This window comes from Tenrec ecaudatus, chromosome X (assembly GCF_050624435.1).
Source record: "Tenrec ecaudatus isolate mTenEca1 chromosome X, mTenEca1.hap1, whole genome shotgun sequence".
Lineage (NCBI taxonomy): Eukaryota > Metazoa > Chordata > Mammalia > Afrosoricida > Tenrecidae > Tenrec > Tenrec ecaudatus.
Window position 1 is genome coordinate 127,641,118 of NC_134548.1, and position 7,570 is coordinate 127,648,687.

The window sequence follows — 7,570 nt, forward strand, 5'->3', positions numbered from 1 at the left end:
TTAGGTTTAGTGGTGGCAGTGGTTGTGATGGTTGTGGGGGTGAGGGTGGTGTGTTGTTGATATCCTTGGAACAAAATAGATTTGTACCTGAGTGGATGTGAACTGAGGATCCCTTTGTGCCTCTGTTGGCTTCCTCTGTAATGAGTCCTAATCGGCTCAATGGCAGTGCCTTTGGTTGGGCTCGCACACGTGTGTGTGTGTATGTGTATGTGCATGTGTGTCTAAGGGATGATCACTGTGCCTACTTCACTGGGTCTTTTTGAGAATTAAACAAAATAATCCACATAATGGTTATAGTTGGTTAGTTCATTGGTTTATGGGGCCTTACAAAACACCCGAGAGTAGGCGTCCTCTTTTCTTGGGATTCAAAGAGTTGAAAGGATTTTGATCCCACAAAATAAACACATCCCTAAGGGGAGATGATACATGAAGAAGGACTTCCTGCTTGTTAAGGGAGAGGGGCAGCAAGAAGAGGGATTGACAGTGGCTGCATCCATGGGTGCACACATACCACTGGTGAGGACGGAGCAAGATCGGGCAGTGTTCTGTTTTCCGTAGGGTCATTATTCACCTGAACCACTGGGCTGCACCTAACACCAATCACATCCACAAAGTGACCTATTCAGTAAAAAAAAATATTATGTACATGAGAACTAAAACCGTCTCTTCTCACACTGAGAACCCAAACCACACGCAACTAGCTACAGAACTAGCTGACTCCATGAAAATGTCCTCGCTTCGCCAGGAACCCCCTTCCCAAACTTTGCTTGTTCGCTGCAGGAACTTCAGGAAGTCTTCCTTGCAAATCCTCAGCAGTTTGCACGCTAAAATTCTTCACCCCGCCCAAAACCTCCTTTGGCGGTTGTCACTACTGTTGGACCTATGCACCCAATCCCCATGAAGTCCCCTCATTGGAAGGCCTGCCTTAAACCAGACATTCACCTCTCAATAAATTCTGATCTTTTTCTCCCTCTCCACAAGGTGGTGCTCTTAGCTTTTCCTATCAGCAGGCTTGGTAAAGCAGAAGGGCAGTGAAACGGAGGAAGGCCCTCTGTGAGGTGGACTGACACAGGGGCTGCTCAGGCAGAGGGACAGTTATGAGGATGGCACAGGACCTGGCAGCGTTGCGTTCCATTGTGCATAGGGTCGCTGTGGGTCAGAACGGACTTGATGGCACCTACCAACAGCAAAGTCAACAGTGTGCGGATGATCTTCTCTCAGGCAGCCTTTGACAGTTTGAGACGTCTCAAGGAGATCCTCACTTTGGAGGCTTTAATGCCCTCAAGTTGTAAAGAGCATGCTCTTCTGAGGTTCTGTGAGCCCCTTCTAGGACTCTCTGACCCCCACATCAGGGTAAGAAGGTTCATATTGAATGGAAGTCTCCTTTGCTTAGCTCCCAGCTACTAAGAGTAACAGGAGTCCTTCAGCATATGCAGCTCACCTTCTAAGAAGCCGTGCCAAGTGAAAAAGCCATCTTTTTTTTTTTAGTTTTTTCTCTCTTTTTAATTGTTTTATAAGGGGCTCATACAACTCTTATCGCAATCCATACGTACATCAATTGTATAAAGCACATTTCTACATTCATTGCCCTCAGCAATCTCAAAACATTTGCTCTCCACCTAAGCCCCTGGCATCAGCTCCTCATTTGAAAAAGCCATGTTGTGTTTGTCAACTGCCCCTGGCTCACCCTTAACAAGGCTCCCACCCCGTTTGCTTGACTCCCAAAGGACTACTGCACACAAGGGAGGGGGGCAGGGAGTCCCCACATTATACTTGGAGACAAACCTATGAGGGGCCCCTGGCCTTGCACCACCCACTGACCTTGTGTAAGATCCCAACCATTGAAAACCCTCTGTAGTGCAGTGCTCCCGAAACATGGGGGCGGGGGGGGGGGACACGTTGTCCTCCAGGCATCAGAACTGACTTACCAGCAGTGGATTTAGGTGGATATTTGGGGGAATGGAGAGGGGATTGGTTTGGGGTTTTGATTTTATGAGAGTTCCCGAAAACTAGGCTTTAAAAAGAATGGATTTCCCCCCATAAAATTATGAATGCTCCCCGGGTCTATTTGCTTACCCACAAATTCTCGTTGAGAACCAGCTATGTTGTGGGCAGTGCTCTAGGAACTGGGAATCTACCAGAGTAAAATTCCTGCCGAGTTGACTTTATATGCTAGTGGAGAGAGGCAGCAAAAAACAAACAAGATTGAAATCAGTTAACTATGTAATCAAAAGGAACCTGGTGGTAATGTGGGTACACACTGGACTGCCAACCACATGGTCAGCAGTTCGAAACCACCAGCAGTTCCTTGGCAGGGATAGTCTTGGAAATAGTTACAGTCCTGGAAACCCACAGGGGCCGTTCTATCCTGTCCTATATAGGGTCACGATGAGTCAGCATCAACTCGAGGGTAGAGAGGTGAGGTGAGATTGAACCAAAATCCAAACTCACTCCCCTCGAGTTAATTCTGACTCACACAGACCTTCTAGGCCAGGGGAGAGCTGGCCTTGTGGATTTCTGAGATGGTGACTATTTATGGGGGTTGAAAGCCTCATTTTCCTCCCGAAGACATTGGAGCCAATACTTGGACAAGGAGAGGGATCAAGGCACAGAGATAGCAGAAGAAACAGAGAGACCTGCCAGCACAGCTGGTGTGGTGGGAGCGGCCCTGGTGTTTGCGCCAGGACAATCAAGTAACTGTACTCAGCTGGCACGATATACAACAAAATGATAAGATTTAGGGAATGACCTTTGGTGGAGCCAGTGAAAGCCGACTTGAGGAATTTCAGGGCCAGGAGAAGAGATATTTGGTGTTTCACTCAGGGTGGGCCCCAAGACAGGGGGAAAGACCTCTTTTAACCCCACTGCTAGAGAGCACACTTCGTTCTTCGGGGTTGGCTCAGCATGCTGCCGGCACATCTAGAATCTTAAATGGACACCCATCGCCTTCCATTGCAAGCCCGAAGCCTACTTTATTCAACCAGACCTTACTCAGGACCCTTTAAATTGTTCCCAGGATTCCACGGTTACCCAAAAAACCTGCAAGGATAAACATCTTAGTTTATACCAGTGGTTCTCTACCTTCCTAAAGCCGTGGCCCTTTCATACAGTTCCTCATGTTGTGGTGACCCCCCCCCCCAAGCAAAAAATTATTTTCGTTGCTGCTTCATCACTGTCATTTTGCTCCTGTGATGAATCATCATGTAAATGTGTGATATGCAGGATGTATTTTTGTGTGTGAAGGTAAGGATTTTAATTGACTAGACTCTGGGAGAACCACATGGTCTATGGGAAAACTCCCTGCTGAGGTTCCCTGTGGCTCCAAATTCACCTTCCACAAAGTTGCTCTTTGACTATCATCTTCCATGGCCATAGTTGATAATGGGGAGTATGGAGATGGATATTGAGGTGGATATTGGGGAGTGTGTCCGTAGGAAGCATTTATCAACTAATACAATTAATACGCATCACAAATTTCAAGGAAAAGTTGAAAAAAATTGTATTATGAAAAACAAAAATTTTGCATGGATTTCAAAAATGTTTGCAACAAAATAAATAAATCCTTACTAACTTATAGCCTTTCTGAGGAAAACCTAGTTTGAGGTATTAAGAAAGCTGAGACATGGGTTTGAAAAGAGCCCTTTTCCGGAGAACATGAATTTTGCTAAAATTGAAACAAGAAGCGAATTTATGGTGAAGTTTAAGTGGAGGATTGGTGAAGTGACTGATGCTGTGTATAACAATGCCCCCCAAAATCAGCAGTGTAAAAATGGATAACTTGTCTCAAGGAGGGACAGGAGATGGCACAATGCTGAAGACATAGCCTGCAGCTACAGATCGTTTATACTAATCTGAAAGAAACAATTAGTCTTGTTCATGTCCTAATTAAAGCAAAACAAAACAAACAGCAAACTAAATCACTGCCATCAAACTAATTCTGACTCCGGCTTGCTGACCGAATAGGACAGGGTCAAATCACTGCTTTGGATTGCTGAGACGGTAGCTCCTTACAGGAGTAGAAAGCCCTCTTTCTCCCACAGATGAGTTGATGGGCTTCGACTTGACTTTACAAATTGTCATGCGGGATGTATTCTCATTGTTACAAATTGAACATAATGCAAGCATAGTGATGAATCACAAAAACAATATGCAATTCTATATTGGGAAATGTTTACTTCTTTTTTTAAATTTTTTTTTAACAATTTATTGGGGCTGATACAATTCTTTTCACAGTTCATACATATACATACATCAATTGTATAAAGCACATCTGTACAGTCTTTGCCCTAATCATTTTTTTCTCGAAATGTTTACTTCTAATGACAAATAAATTAAATCTTGTCTTGAAGCATGGTGTAGCATGGGTAACAGTCGTCACAGCCCAGTATGTGGGCAGACCCGCCTGGAGACAGATAGAGGAGCAGTATCTCAGTTCCTAAGATGATCTGAAATATGTGTTTTCTGATGGTCTTAGGCGACCCCTGTGAAAGGGTCATTCTACCCCCCAAAGGGGTCACGACCCTCAGGTTGAGAACCGCTGGTTTATACAAAAGGTCAACCCTTTCCCAGTTCCTGTCTTAGCATCAAATGAAGGAAGTCAAACTGCTACATTCAAGGAGCTCTTTTACTTCAGCCTTCCAGAAAGAGTGCATCAATGCACATTCCTCCCAGCAGTGTGGAAGTAAGACTGTTTGCCCACCTCTTGGTCAACCTTTATATTATTAGTACCTTATCCCAGAAAACTGGATATACAAATAAATATGAGGAGAAGATGGTTTCAAGCTCTGAGAGGGAACTTACTGAAACAGACCATTTTCGCTCATGTTTAGCAACAGAAAAGAGACTCAGGTCATCTACTCTGGAGACATTAGATCTTTCCCAGGACCCAGGCAATGGTTGGATCCATGATGCCTAGATGACTTTACCAAATGTAAAGACTTCAGGCTTTGGGAAAAGTAGATCAGAAATTTAACTCCAGCTCGAACCCTTACTAGCTATGGGACTTGGCACCAGTGACTCTGTGTGTGTCTCAGCATTCTCATCTGTAAAATGGAGATGGTAAATACAGTACAGATCTGAGGGAGCAATTGTGAGAGGGCATAACACGTTGTGAACTCTGATCTGAGATGAGCAGCTGCAACTGGAGACCCATACATCTTGCCAGGGTGAGGCTGTGAGAACCAGCCCGTCTCCCTCTTCTCCTTTCCATCCTGCCCACAATATCCTTGGTACTGACAGAACATTAGGGTTGTTGTCATTATATGCTGTGGTGATTATATAATCGTTTGTCAATTTGAGAGGCTTAACAGTAAAGGGGTGGAGTCTAGCCTGTCAATCAGGTCATAGCCAATGAGGCCCCTCTGTGTGGGCATGGCCTTCTCCTGAGAATTCTGGGAACTCCAGTTTTCTTCCTTGGAGGCAAGAGACCCTCTCTTTCTAGGCTCACTCCCTGGGAGCCATTGCAACTGACAAGACACATAGAACTACACTAGTGCCTTGAGCTGGAGAAGCCACATGGAGACCCCTGCCAGCTGAGATGCTTCCATCATCCCTGGATCCACAAGACTTCCCACCCACTGGCCTGTGCTCTTCCTGAATTTGGCGTCATTGCATGTGCTCCCTGAGTCTGAAGAGGATTTTATAGATTGGTATTGGACATATTGGCTAATATCGAACTTATGGACTTGATCTGGACTGGGAGGTTTCTCAATTGCTCTTGTATATAAAGCTCTTTCTTATATACATATGAATGTCTATGAATTTGTTTCTCTAGTCTACCCAGACCAGCACAAGTGTCATCAAGTAAATTTCAACTTATAGTGACCATAGGTACAACAGAACAAAACATCCACCGATCATGTGTCATCCTCACAATCTGCTTTGTTTGAGCCCATTGCTGCAGCCACTGGGTCACTCTATCTCATTGAGGGAGGGTCTTCCTCATTTTGAATGTATCTATTTATATCATGGGTCTTATTTCTTGTTGTTGTTGTTGTTAGGTACTACCGAGTCAGTTCCCACCTACAGTGACCTCATACACAACAGAACAAAACCCTTTCTGGTCCTGCTCCATCATGGCAATTGTTCCTATGCTTGAGTAAGTTATTGAAGCCACACTGTCAACCTATCTCCTTGAAGATCTTCCTCTTTTTCTCTGCCCCTCTACTTTGCCAAACATAATGTCCTTCTCCAGGGACTGATCTCTCCTGACAGCATGTCCAATGTATGTAAGATAAAGTTTCTCCATCCTTCCTCTAAGGAGCACTCTGGGAGTATTTCTTCTAAGACAGATCTGTTTGTTCTTTTGGCAGTCCATGGTGTGCTTAATATTCTTCACCAGCACGGTAAATCAAAAGCATTGGTTCTGCTTTGGTCTCCTTTATTCAATATCCGGCTTTCACATGCATACGAGTCAATTGAAAAATCCAATGACTTAGGTCAGGTGCACCTCAGTCCTCAAAGTAACATTTTTGCTTTTCAATACTCTAAAAAGATCTTGTGCAGCAGATTTACCTAATGCAACTCATCTTTTCATCTCTAGACTGCTGCTTCCATGAGCATTGATTGTGGATCCAACCAAGACAAGATCCCTGACAACTTCAACCTTTTCTTCTTTTATCATGATGGTACCCATTGGTTCAGTTGTGAAGATTTTTGTCTTCTTTACATGTTTGTACCCATCTCAACATAATGCTCAAATTATATAACAATATTCCTAATACCACATGCCAGTGAAAGTTTGCTGAAGATCAAGGATTGCAGCCTTCAGTCTGGAGGACAACTCAATGCAAGGAAGACCAAATTCTTCACAATATATACTAAGTAGAGGAATTATTGCGTCATAGAGTTTTTCTATTCCTAGTTGTTTCAGGAAAGCTCATCCTACTTCTGAGTTGACATTACCACCAGCACGGTTTGAAGCGTCCAGTTTCTGCACCCTCACCAGCAGTGTTTGCCGTTTGCTTTTTTTAAGTTACTCATTGGTTTGCTAACCACAAGGTCAGCAGTTCGGAACTATCAACTGCTCTGTGAGAGAACGATGGGGCTTCAGACTTCATAAGTCTCAGAAACCGGCAATCGCGGTTCAACCCTGTCCTGTTGGGTCGCCATGAGTCAGAATCGACTGGATGGCAGTGAGTTTGGTGTGGAATTTATTAATTGATGGGGTGAGGTGATATCTCATTTTTGTTGTGTTTTTCATCTCTCAAATGGCTAATGATCACAAACATCTCCTCATATGTTTGTTGGTGGCCAAAATATCTTCTTGGGTCTATTTATGTCCTCTGCCCATTTTGAAATTGGATTATTTGTCTTTTTCATGTTGAGGTGTTGATGTTTTATATAGATTTTATAGATTAGTCCCTTGTCCAATATGTCCTTGCCAAAAACGTTTTTCCCCAGTCTATAGGTTGTCTTTTTATTCTTTTAGTGAAACCTTTCTATGCACTTAAGTATCTCATTTTTAGGAGCCTCTAGTCATCTAGTGTGTCTTCTGTTATTTTGTGGGGTTTCCATTTAGCTTTATAATGCGTTTATGGCTGTATAAGGGCCCCTCAGTTTGTCTTCATTT